Here is a 15,000-nt window from a genome sequence, read left to right as displayed (position 1 = left end):
GCTTTCTTTCTGCATCCTTCATTCTTCACGAACGGCCTCTTCTTCTTCTTCTTCTCCATCTATATCTATATGTCGTCTTCCTCTCTTTCTCCTCCCCCTCTTCATCCTCTTCTCTCCCCCTCCTCTTCTCTCCCCCTCCTCCTCCTCCTCCTCCTCCTTTATTCTTCCTCTTTTTTTTCTATTCCTTCTTCTTCTCTCCTCCTCCCCCCTTTTCCTCTTGTATATCTATTTTTCTAGCTTTTACATTGTATGTCGTATATTGTTTCGGCATTTGTTTGTATCATTTTATTTCGCAATGTTATAGTTATTTTTTTCATTCATTCACATTCATCCATCCATTCTTTCTTTCTTTCTTTCTTTCCAGCTTTCTTTCTTTCTTTGTTGTCATTTATGTTTTTTCAACATTGCGAACAATTTCTATGTTGTTCTGTCATTCCATTTGTGATAGAGAAAATTCTTAAAGGATAAATTCAGGGAAAGATGTTATTGTAACAACGATGTCTCCCGATTTGATATTTTAGCGGTTGGCGTGTAAAAGATGAATTCTAACTTGAAATAAATAAATATATAAATAATGAATAAATAAACAGAATCGGAATAAAAAAAAACGATGAAGATGGGGTGAATAGCTAAGAAAAAATGGAAAGAATGGAGACCAAGAAAAAAAAAACCTCGAATATAAACAATTTTTTTAAACAGAAAACTGCATATAAAAAATATATATAGATATAGAAAGGTAGTTTAAAGTTTGCCAAATTCACCGTTATGGCGTGTGGGTCCTATGAAATTATACAAAAAAAAAAAAAGAATATAGTTCAGTGTATATCACCTTATGACATATTGTAAGGGAGAAAAAAATTGTAAAACAAAGAGAAGTTGTAAAAAAAAGTGCTTTGAAAAGCAAATCACCACAAAAGGGGTGATGGTAGGTTTGATGTTAGGTTAATCATAAAGGATATGTATGTCTTTATGTGTGTGTATATATGTATGTATATGTATATATGTGTATATATATATGTATATGTATGTATATATGTACACATATGTATGTATATATATGTATGTATATATGTATATATGTCTATGTATATATATTTACATATATATATATGTGTATGTATATATATATCTGTACATATGTATATATATTTACGTATATATATATGTGTATGTATATATGTGTATACATATGTGCGTATGTATATATATATATATATATATATATAAATAAATATATATACATATACGTATATATAAATGTATATGTATGTATATATATATAAATGTATATATATGTATATATATATGAGCGTGTACACACACACACACACACACACACACGCATATATATAATGGCGTCGCACAGTTTTCTGAAAGGTATTAAGAATATCAAAGTCCACAATGAAATGATGCTTTCTCTTTCTTCCAAACGCTGAAAGAAAGCAAGCGAGAAAGAAACAAAGAATGCAAGAAAATGGGTGAGGGAGGGAGGGAGTGAGGGGAAGAGGGAAGGAGGGAGAGAAGGTGAGACAGAGACACTGAAATGAACAAGATTGAAAATCTCCAGAGATAAGACCAAGGGGAATTCATATATATATATATATATATATATATATATATATATATATATATATATATATATATATATATGCATATTTATATATATATGTATATTTATATGTATATATATATATATATATATGTATATTTATATGTATATATATTTATATGTATATATATGTATATATATATATATATATATATATATATATATATATATATATATATATATATATATATATATATATGTATATGTATATATGTATATGTATATATGTATATGGCTATTAGTGAAACACTTGTTTATGCAATTCACGCTCTCTCATTCATGCACAACATCCCGCTTCAATGTAGGAAGTTTCTTTCAAAATTATAAACATTACGATGTACAGAGCGCGATTTACAAACGCGCATATATATATGCATACACGAACGAACGTTTTTGCACACATACACTCATACATTTACATTTATATATATATATATGTAAAGACAATTACATATACATATAGACATAAATACATACAAACATATCGAACAGATATGAGCACAAACGTTCGTGTATATGTATTTGTGTGTGTGTGTGTATATATATGTTTGTATGTTGTTTATGTAGGGTTTATGTATGTGTTGCTCAATTTAGTGTTGTGACATGATCCATTCAAAATAGATAAGAAAAAAGAAAAATATTTGGGTAAGAAAGGAAACTGGAATAAAATGCAAACATGCTCTATGTTATTTGTAAAGTGGACAACAATTAATAGATTTGCATAGAATAGAAAAATAGAATATTGCAAGTTTGTAAGTTTGACAAACTGTCGGTTCAGAGTTTGAACATGCTAACTTTGACACGCACTTAACAATCATTGCTTAGAGAAGAGAAAAAAACATAAATAAATAAATAAAAGGAAAATGAGAGAGTGAAAGAAAGAAAAGAGCAGAGAGAGAGAGAAAATAGAGGAATAACAAACTGATTATATAGACATATATATGTAGATAGATAGAGAGAGAGTAAATATCAAAAGATTAAAATGGACGTGAAAGACTTTGTGAAATGATATCAATGAGATATCTGTACAAACTTCACTGCTTTATACCCATTGTCAATACTTATTTGTATATTGACGCTCGTTACTCTTCAATATGTTTTCTTGATTTTTCATCTCAGTTAATGTACTTGTTTTGTAGAAGTGTATAGGTGGCGTACGTGTGTATTTATTTTATGTATTGTGTGTTTTTATGTACACGTTTGTGTTTATAAGTATGTGTGGGTGTGTCTTTTATGTTTTGGTTATGCTTATATGCATATTTGTATGTGTGTAGTTTATTTTATTTATCTATAGTATGTTTATATATCTATAGTATGTTTGCGTCTTTGCGCATCTTTTTATGTACTGTTCTGGTATTTATATATGTATATATATATATATATATATATATATATATATATATATATATATATATATATATATATATATACGCGTGTGTGTGTGTATCTATATAAGTATATGTATGTATATATAAATGCATTTGTATGAATTGTCTATCTTTATACTTGTACTTTTGTGTGCTTTTGTGTGCATTTATCTTTTAATATGTTGTGTGTGTTTTTATGTATTGTGAATGTGTTTACATGTTTATATATACGGGTATTTATACAGATGTATATTTACATACATGTTTGTATGTATATTTATACGTATATGTATATATCTTTTTGCATGCCGTTTGCTTCCGTTCTTGTAAGCTTGCATGTGTGAATGCTTTTATGTATGTGCAAATTTCAATGTATATTTTTGAGTGCATGTGTATTTCTAGGTTCATGTATTATGTATATACATGTATACTGATATATGTATTTGTACACATATATGTATATACGTCTATATGCTCGTTTCTATGCGTGATCTTTTGCGGAGCGAACATTGCTTTGTCGTTTACAAGTTCGCTTCGTAACCACGTGGTTTTCAGTTCACTCCTGTCTCATGGTACCTTTGATGTGTCATCTACTATAACCCCAGGTTGATCAATGTCTTGTCTAGGAATTTGTGAAACTGGAACTCTATGGAAGCCGGTCATATATATACACAAGGGTTGGACAAAATAATGAAGCGCCTCAAAATTTCAAACAAATTTATTTTAATATGGGGTAGGACCGCCTTTGGCAGTAATTACAGCTTGAAATGTAAAGGATGAAAGGCAAAGTCGACCTCGGTGGAATTTGAACTCAGAATGTAAAGACAGACGAAATACCGTTAAGCATTTCGCTCTACGTGATAACGATTCAGCCAGCTCCCCGTCTTTAAAGAGTGATATATTTTGGGGACCAAATTCGGAGAGTTTCTAAAACTTCTTTTGATTGTTCTTAAACCAGGATGCACCAATTCAGCGCATCATCCGTTGTGGAGGAAACCTTATTCTTTAAGATCCATCAACGCAGTCTTCGTGGAGATCATTGTACGCGTTGGAAATAACTATACAAGAACTTTTAGTTCACACTCTACGGTTTAAGAAGGGGAACACAAAATGATGTAGTCCCAAAGTTTACTATGATTGAATTTTATATCGGATGGTCAAAGAAAAACTGTGTTGTTAGCACCGATATGTGGTTGGACATTATTATCAGCGCTAACAGAGAATACGAAGACAGCAAGAACAGCAACATCGCCATCATCATCATCATCATCACCATCATCAATATCATAACTCCCACCATCACCACTATCATCATAAGCATCAACAGCAAGGACTACCAGAATGCCATTGCGACCATATGACATCATTGAATAAGACGAGGTTAAATATGTCTAACAATAACACCACTAGCACCATAACACCCAACACAACCACTACAACCACAACTACTACCAGCACCACCACCACCACCACCACCACCACCACCACCATCATCATCATTGCAATCATCGTAACATTTATTTTTGTCAACAAAGAACAACTATGATGACAATATGACGACGGCAACGGCCAGAGCAACATTACCCGAAGCACAACAGCAACAACACCAAATTGTTTGTAATAATGAACTGTTTGTTGTTTGGGTATATAAATACGAATCAAAGGAATATTGTTGTTAACAACGACAAAAGAATACGAAGTTCGAGATTACATTTTTCAATCAGAAAAATTTCTCACACTTCTGAACAATGAATACCTTTCTTATTTAAAATATATGTTAATGAATTACTACAAATCTCTTCCTGTCTGATTTCCTAGGAGCATGTGATACGTATGTATGTATGTATGTATGTATGTATGTATGTATGTATGTATGTATGTATGTATGCATGTATGTATGTATGTATGTATGCATGTATATACTTAATTTTAATTTTAATGTATTAGTTGACTTATATTTCATATATAATTATATACAATACGTATTTTGAATCTACTCTTCGATTTAAGGTTTTCTTCGATTTTACAAGAGGATGAATTTTATATTGAATTTATTTTGTTCATTGCATGTTTAAGACCGTTAATTGAAAGGACCAATGAAACAAATCCATTTTAAAGGTGTATCCTTTAACTAGTTTTCATTATATCTTCATTTCTGTTCCATTTTAACAAAAGTGTCCGACGAACGGGAACGTGAAACTCTGAATAATATCTTTTGTTATATTTCTGCTGCTTTTAAACAAAGCATATTACTCTACCACTGGTATTTGAGTACCCTTTTATATATATAGACTGCCTATATATATATATATATATATATATATATATGCCTTTATTAGGTTGCGACAGTTTTAACATTTAATATCGTTTTGTTCATTCGTTTTGAGGAAATGACGGTTGGGTCTTTTGTAATATAGCTTAAAATTATATAATCATTGTTTATATTCATGGCTGTATGTTTCTATTCATTTATCTGGCCCATCAGATGTGAATCATTTATCTGGCCCATCTGTTGTTGAAACGGTCGTAACCTAGGAATAAATGAGATACCAACATCTTCATTCAGTTACTTGTTATAAGAATATATACGAAGATGAAGGGCAAATCGATCTGGATGGGATTTCAGCTGAGAACTTAGTTCGCCAGAAGAAGTAACAAACAGCACATTTTCCGATAAACTTAACGTTTATAAAGATGAGGCCAATAACGTTGATAAAACGGTAATAAATGCAATGTCGTGGTAATGTTAGTGGTGATGATTGTAATTGTAGTGGTGGTGGTGGTGGTGGTGGTGGTGGTGGTGGTGGTGGTGGTGGTGGTGGTAATGATGATGAGAAAGAGGAGGAGGAAGAAGTATAGGAGGAAGAGGTGCTAATTACGGTGACTCACAGATTGGTACCCAAGCTGTATAAGGGTTTATCATTATGATCCAATGGCGTACAGATGTTTCCTTATGACGTCATTCCACATTACATCAACTGAAAGTGTCGTGTGCAGCGATAACCAAGTTCCGTTTGTCACTTACGCGTCAAACTATGAAGCGCTACAACAGGATTGAATAGACACCTGAGAGGTTATAGACGGAATGTCAGTGACGCCATTCACAATGAAGAAGCACAAAGAGGAGGCAATCATCTGTGGAGATAGAGCACAAACCATCATATTATCTAAAAAGGTATCTCCGTTAGACGAAAACGCCGCAGCTTTATAGCTTTTGATGACACATATACACTCATTATATAATATTGGTTTCGAATTATAGCACAAGGCCAGGAATTTCGGGGGAGTGGGAGAGTCGATTACAACTGGTACTTATTCTATCGACCTCGAAAGAATGAAAGACAAAGTCGACTTTGCTGGAATGTGAATTCAGAACGTAAATACGGACGAAAAGCCGTTAAGCATTGCGTCCGGCATGTTAACGATTCTGCTAGCTCAATACCTCACATCGAAGAGAGGTTATATATATATATATATATATATATATATATATATATATATATATAGGTATATATGCGTATATGTATGTACGAATGTGCGTATATATATATATATATATATATATATATATATATATATATATATATATATATATATATATGCGTGTATGTGCGCGTGTATATACGTACGTACTTATGAATGTCTACAGGCAGATATACGAGACACAAAAGAATTCGTTGAAAAGCTCATTAACCACAATATTGTCGTATTTTATTTATCTATTGTCACAACTTAATTACAACCGAAAACAAGTTCAGACCTTGCCCTAAATACCAGAGATAGGAACTATATATAAAATATAGTCACGCTCACTGTTAATGGCTGTTTTGCTCCGGTCTTATTTCAGAAGAATAGTGATGCATATCTCTTGACCTTGTTGTTGTTATTATTGGTGTCGTATTTCTTTAACCGCATGTCGGCTCTGATCAAGTGAAAAAAAAAATGAGGCCCTTGATCACTTTAATCAATCCAGTCGTGACCATCACATCGTTTGTTTCGAGATTAGTTAATATTCAACATTATCTCTCCTGGGTGTCAGTCTGTCTCCGTCATATGTACATAGAAACATACATACAGTCTTATATATAGTCATATAACAGTCATATAAACCTAGCCCTAACCCTAACCCACTGTGTGGCACATTGGGCAAGTGTCTTCTACTATAGAATCGAGCCAACCAAAATATTGTGAGTGGATTTGGTAGACAGAAACTGAAAGAAGCCCGGTATATCTATATATATATATATATATACACACACACACACACACACATATATATATATGTGGATGTGGGTGTATGTATGTATTTATGTGTGTGTGTTTGTCCTCCCACCATCGCTTGACAACCGATATTGGTGTGTTTCCGTCCCAGTAAATTAGCAGTTCGGCAAAAGGGGTGGTGATAATAAATACTAGGCTTACAAATAATAAGTCCTGGGGTCGATTTGTTCGATTAAAGGCGGCGCTCCGGAATGGCGACAGTCAAATAGCTGAAACAAGTAAAAGAATAAAAGAATATATGTATATGTAAGTATGCATGTATATAGGCATGCATGTATGTATGTATGTATGTATGTATGTATGTATGTGCGAACTCTGGGGTCGATTTTCTCGACTAAAGGCGGTGTTCCAGCATGGCCGCAGTCAACTGATTGAAACAAGTAAAAGAGTAAAAGAGTATATATATATACATATATATATATATATATATATATATATATATATATATATATATATATATATATATATATATATATATATATATGAAATTCCATCCAATGACGTAATGTCCCCTTCGACCATGGGATTGGTACCTACCGTTATCTTTTACAAAGAATATTCTTTAATTCTTCGAAGATGACACTAGTAACTAATGATATACTTTATTAAGTATATCCCTTAATTCTCCCTCTCTGAAGACGACACAGTAGTCTTAAATAGAAATCTTTGCTTAATGTCTCTATGCACAAAATGCACAGCTATTCTAGAAACAGCTGTATGAAATGTTATGCATTATATCTTAATCCCTTAGTTACTCTATTCGGGAGTTATGTTTAAATTAGAAGTTACACGCACGAAAGTGATACGACATGCTTTGTTCATTCTTTCTTTCTAACTTCCTTTCTTACATGTACAAAACACATGTGTATCAGCTTTTCGATATGAAATTCACACACATGCTGGTGTCAGGTTATATTAAATATGACTTGAATACGTAACAGAATTTTTGGAACCAACACCTTTCAACGTACATAACACAGAAAGCTATTCAGTTGTTTTTCGAGTGTTTCTTTCGCTGTCATACAAAGCTCTACTTGACACCTCTAATATACGCACACAATGCGAGAAATACATTATTACGTATGAACAACCACAGGGACAAAACCATTGAACATAAACTATGAATTCGTCATATTTTTTTATGATCGTTCGAGTGTGAGCATATGAAAGAATGTAGTCTGACATTATGGATTTTTTTTTATGAAAGATAATCATGTCAAGCTTTAGATTTTAAAGCATAGATAAAATAAATGTAAAAAGAAAAATTTCATACGTATATATAAATATTTATATTGCAACTTTCTCATTAACATGGACACTGCTTAAAAAAGAACACAAAAGCAGGAACAAAGTACAAGAAAGATCGCGCATATTTAAATACCGAAGCAAAGTGAAAAATCCAAGTGGACTAAATATTATAATTTAAATTATATAAGCAAGACAACTATTAAAAAATATAATCCAGCACTCTATTTCCCTTTTATGAAGCTCCAGTAGCGTAGGAGTAATATTTTAAAATCATACTAATCAGTATATGTACACACACACACGCGTGTGTATGCGTGTATGCGTGCCTTTGTATGTGTGTATGTGTATGTAGGTGTATTTATCTCTCTCTCTCTCTTCCACTCCCTCTTTCTTTCTTTGTATATATATATATATATATATATATATATATATATATATACTATATTACATATATATGAGAGAGAGTGAGGGGAAAAGGCCTCAAAAGTAAAGACACCCCTCACACACACACTTATATCGTATGTACAAATGTGTGTGTATATAGGTATGTATATACATACATACATACATACATACATACATACATATATATATATATATATATATATATATATATATATATATATACATAGATAGATAGATAGATAGATAGATAGATAGATAGATAGATAGATAGATAGATAGATAGATAGATAGATAGATATAGTGTGTGTGTATATACATACATACACACATACATATATATTACCTTTTTAAATATATTTCAGTCTAAAGGCTGTAGCCATGTTGGAGGACCGCTAATGTAATCACTTTTTATGCGATTAACTTTTGGTGACGGAGGGAGAACGACACTGCCATCTTTCCGTGATACAGGTTCATCTGGGACCGTAGACTGCAGATCAAGTTGTTTCTGGAAAATACATACACACCTATACACACACACACACACACACACACATATATACATATATATATATATATATATATAGAATGTATGTATGTATATATATATATATATATATATATATATATATATATATATATATATATAATGTATGTATGTATGTATAAAAGAGGAAATTTTCTTTACAAGTTTGGTGACTGTGTGTTACTTTCAAAGTACCTACCTCGAACAAAACTTAGTGCTACCATCTCGTGCCAACGGTTATCCTGTGCCGATGAAGAGGAATGACCCAGAAACCATGGTCCGCAACTACTGTTTAAGGCTGAGTGGGGACATTCGCTCCGTTCTTCGGTAACCAGCTAGAAAATATGTTTTTCTGGGGCTAAAAGCGGTAGTAACATCGTTCTAATCAGGACTGCCATATTACGCTAGCAAATAAATTTTACACTTTCTCTTTTAATATGTATATATATATATATATATATATATATATATATATAGAGAGAGAGAGAGAGAGAGAGAGAGAGATTTGCGATATACATGTATGTATGTATGTATATATATATCTATATCTATATCTATATATATATATATATATATATATATATATATATATATATATATAGATATATAGATTTGCGATATACATGTATGTATGTATATATATATATATATATATATATATATATATTTAATATTCGTGATATACATGTATGTATATGAATGGGTACGTATGAATGTATATATGTATGAATAAAAGTCAATTCATCTTAACAGTCTTTCAATTAATGTTAGATATGTTTTATTAATCCACCACCATTTCCTGTACCATAAGAAAAATCGGATCGAATGCCTTATATTTTGTTGTAAATTATTTAGTTTTAATGGCAGTGGTATTTGAGAGTAATTTACATCCATATTTTCGTTTAAAAGTTTGTTATTGAGAACTGCTATCTGTGTAATAGTCTTGTTGTCCGATGAAATGGCCTATGCATGTGTATTTATATGTCTGTTGGGATGGAAGAATTTATTTCGATGATGTTTATTTGATTTATACGACGTGTTTCTTTTATTCATTGACAGTTGTATTTCGGTGCCTGTGCGTTCATCGAAACAATCAAATATATTTGTATGTGTCTCTAACCTCTCTAAGAACACATACGTGTATGTCTAAGTGTTTGCTTTCCTGTTGAAAATTGCTTGTTGGTTATGACTATGAATTTATCAAAAGACGGGAAAAGAGAATGGTTTCCCTTTGTGGCTTTTGAGAAATGGGCTATTTTAAGGCTAAATAATACAATTTATTCAATTATCTTATCGTTTATTCGGAAAAGGTGAGAAGATTATTGCTCTATTTAGATTAAAATAGATTGCTATTCAAATTATCATATATTTGGGAACAGATCAGGAGATTGCTATGTAGGGAATGTCACCCTAGCGTTATTAGTAATTACAGCGTGAAGCATTGAAGAGAGAAGAGAGAGTATATTATATTTCATTTTCTTGTTTAATGCTATTTGTAAGTAATTTCAATAGGCACAGGTACATGCGAACGCTTATAATTCAAAAGACACAGAGAAACACATATAGATATGCGCTTCAAAAGAGACTGAGGTGTATTTGTAGACATGCCGCATTTCTGTAAATGAAACACACAGCTTTAAATACCCGCAAAATACTACAACCATCGAAAGCATATCTTGACAATGACTTGAAAATCATTGAAATAAATGATGCTATTCAAAAACATGCATTCTTGTTGCATATGTATTGCAACCACAAACGCACAAATATACACAACCAGCGCACACACACACACCTGTGTATGGATATGCACATATTTATGTATGTATATACACATACATATATATGGGTATGCACATATTTATGTATGTATATAATTTAATATAAGATAGATAGATAAATATATATATATAAACAGTAGTTTTTGAACGACTCTGCTCGACTCTGCTCACGAATAAATCGTGCTTTATATATATATATATATATATATATATATATATATATATATAGCACGATTTATTCGTGATCAGAGGCGTTCGTAAACCGAGGTACTACTATATTAAATGAAAATGAGAAAGACAGAAGATAAAGTACGAATTATTCGTGATCAGTGTTGTTCGAAAACCGAGGTTCTACTGTGTATATATGTATATATATATATATATACCGGAGTAAGCACATGAAATGTGCAACAAGGTGGAAAAAAAGAGTACTCAAATACCAGAGGTAGAGTAATATATATATATATATACAGACAGACAGATATATAGATAGATAGATAGATATACAGGTGGGTAGGTAAATAGAAACGTAGGTTGGTAGGTAAATAGATATGTAGGTAGTAGGTAGGTGGATGGATGTATGAATGGATAGGAAGACAAACAAACTAATAGACAGATAGATGGATAAACCCTATTCGCTGAGTGGAATGCCTTACATATACACACATGTGCATACATATGTGTATGTTTGCGTGTGTGTGTGCGCGCGCACGTGTGTGTCTTCGCAAAAATGATAGGACGTCATTTGTTTCGTTGGTATCTAAAGTTGTGTGTTTCATTTACAGAAATGCCTACAAATACACCTCAGTCTCTATTGAAACTCACATCTATGTGCTTCTCTGTATGTTTTGAAACTTAAGCGCCTTCATTCATTGGTTAACAACTTGGATTCGGATATCTTTTAATACCTTGGATTCGGATATCTTTTAATACCTTGGATTCGGATATCTTTTAATACCTTGGATTCGGATATCTTTTAATACCTTGGATTCGGATATCTTTTAATACCTTGGATTCGGATATCTTTTAATACCTTGGATTCGGATATCTTTTAATACCTTGGATTCGGATATCTTTTAATACCTTGGATTCGGATATCTTTTAATACTTTGGATTCGGATATCTTTTAATACCTTGGATTCGGATATCTTTTAATACCTTGGATTCGGATATCTTTTAATACCTTGGATTCGGATATCTTTTAATACCTTGGATTCGGATATCTTTTAATACCTTGGATTCGGATATCTTTTAATACCTTGGATTCGGATATCTTTTAATACCTTGGATTCGGATATCTTTTAATACCTTGGATTCGGATATCTTTTCATACCTTGGATTCGGATGTCTTTTAATACCTTGGATTCGGATGTCTTTTAATACCTTGGATTCGGATATCTTTTCATACCTTGGATTCGGATATCTTTTAATACCTTGGATTCGGATATCTTTTAAGTACAGATCACCAATGTCTGCCTTTTAAGTCGAGCATTCAAAAGCAGTGCCGTAAGATATCAACCAAACTGTTTTCGATGTACTCTATACCTTGTATTGGATACATTTTTACATATTCTCTACACCAAGTATGGGGTAGTGTATCACAATACTCATAATCATCCACACATACTTTCAAATTCTTAAATTTTAACAACAAAGTGAAAAGAGTTTAATCCATATAAAAATTAGATTTCTCTATTTGACCAGAAAGATTACTATTCCATACTCTGAGTACTAATTTAGTACCGCTGAACCTTTGCAATATACAGTAATCCCTTGCTATATAGCGGTTCACATATCGCGGTTTATTATTTCAGGTTATGTCGATTCCTCCGTGGTGTTGTTTTGCATCTATAATAAAATAAATGTATACAAATTATAAAAATAATAAATATATATATGTACAGTAGTTTCTACTTCCCGGATTTTCACCTATCACGGAGTTTTTTGGAACGTTTCACACGCGATAGTCGAGGGATTACTGTATTATAAAATAGGAGACCTGAAATATAACTGAAAATAATTTGATAGGATGAAGAATGAGGAGGTGCGAAGGCGAGCAGGAACGAGAGAAAAACTAACAACCAAAATGGATAGACGAATGTTGAGGTGGTTTGGCCACATGGAGAGGATGGATGAGGAGCGGGTGATAAAGAGGGTGATGAAGGCAGAAGTGGTAGGCAGCAGAACCAGAGGCAGGCCTCGGTTTGTGTGGATGGATGGAGTGAGGAAAACTTTGGTGGTTAGAGGTGTTGGAGTGAGAGAAGCAAGAGAGTTTATAAATGATAGGAAAGCTTGGAGAGTGTTTGTGGTTGGATGAGCAAATTGATGTTGCGCAAAGGGGTACGGATCCAACATGATGCGGCGTGGGTAAACTAGCATATGCTATCGAGCCCCGTATCGGGGGTTGCGTTTTGTGCCTTGCCCCGAGCATAGAACGGGGCTCGCTTCTTTGAGCTGAGAATTGAATGGAACGCCTGGTATGTCTTGTTGTGGTTACCCCACCCCGCCTAAAAAATGGGGCATAGGTCTGTGTATATATATATATATATATATATATATATATATATATATATATATATATATATATATACATATATATATATATATATATATATATATATATATATATATATATATATATATATATATATATATATATATATATATATATATATATATATACATATATATATATATATATATATATATATATATATATATATATATACATATATATATATATATATATATATATATATATATATATATATATATATATATATATATATATATATATATATATATATATATATATATATATAACGTTGTGTCTTTGAGCAAAATACTTTATTTCACGTTGCTCCAGTTCACTCAAATATGTTGTACATATCTTTCAAAAGGTCAAGCTCATAACATTCTGTGTGATGCTGAATCTCCCTGAGAACTACGTGAAGGGGTAGGCGTGTCCGTGGAATGTTCAGCAACTTGCACGTACATTTCACAGGCAGGCTGTTCCTTTGACCAAATCAATTGGAACAAAGGTCATTGCAACCGACGGAGTCTCGTTTTTTTTTTTAATTTTAAGATAGTCATGACTGTATTCCCATGATCCTTTGCTGCCAATACTGATGTGCGCCAAAAATATGACTCTAACAATAATACGCGCGCGCACATACGCACATATGTGTATGTATTATATATGCGTGTACGTATGCATATGACTAGTTCCGGTAAAGTCACGCGTACCGAATTCCGTTTATATAACAGAGCAGGTCAAATGAGACTTGCGAAAAGACACTTGTCCTAAGAGTCATGTTGTGGGATCGAACACGGAATCACAATGCTGCTAAATGTTTTATTCAACCCCACGGTCAGAAAATGTGAAAGCTTTCCGTTAATCCTTCTACAAATATATCGTATTTAGCGTTTTACCTTGACGTAGCTCAATTCGTAGACGGTTCGAAAAATGGATATGTTTGTATATTAAAGTATTTGAGGCACATAGTCTGCAAAGAAATAGAAGTATTCTTTATTATAGATAATGTATATGATACGCTTCTGTACAACGCAGATAAAATATAACGACGATCGCAAATATCAATGCCGTTAGTACCGATAGCATTTGTTCTATTATAAGCAACGAATTCAAAGCATGTAACAGCTTTTCTGTTTTCATTTTGATTTTATTTTGATATTTACAAAGATTGTACGCGTATATTCATGCAATTTAAGTCTTAATGTGTCAATTCTCCACAAGCTGTTCATATATCATATAACAAAATGCAT

General features: G+C 32.2%; 1 long non-coding RNA gene across 4 annotated transcripts in view; it reads left to right on the top strand.

The window, feature by feature from the left end:
* The window catches only part of LOC106870403 (uncharacterized), a 40,865-nt gene that overhangs the window by 7,389 nt on the left and 18,476 nt on the right, over window positions 1-15,000 (top strand). The window lies entirely within an intron of this gene.

This window comes from Octopus bimaculoides, chromosome 10 (genome assembly GCF_046866305.1).
Source record: "Octopus bimaculoides isolate indiv1 chromosome 10, ASM4686630v1, whole genome shotgun sequence".
Lineage (NCBI taxonomy): Eukaryota > Metazoa > Mollusca > Cephalopoda > Octopoda > Octopodidae > Octopus > Octopus bimaculoides.
This window is presented reverse-complemented; position numbering and strand designations above follow the sequence as displayed.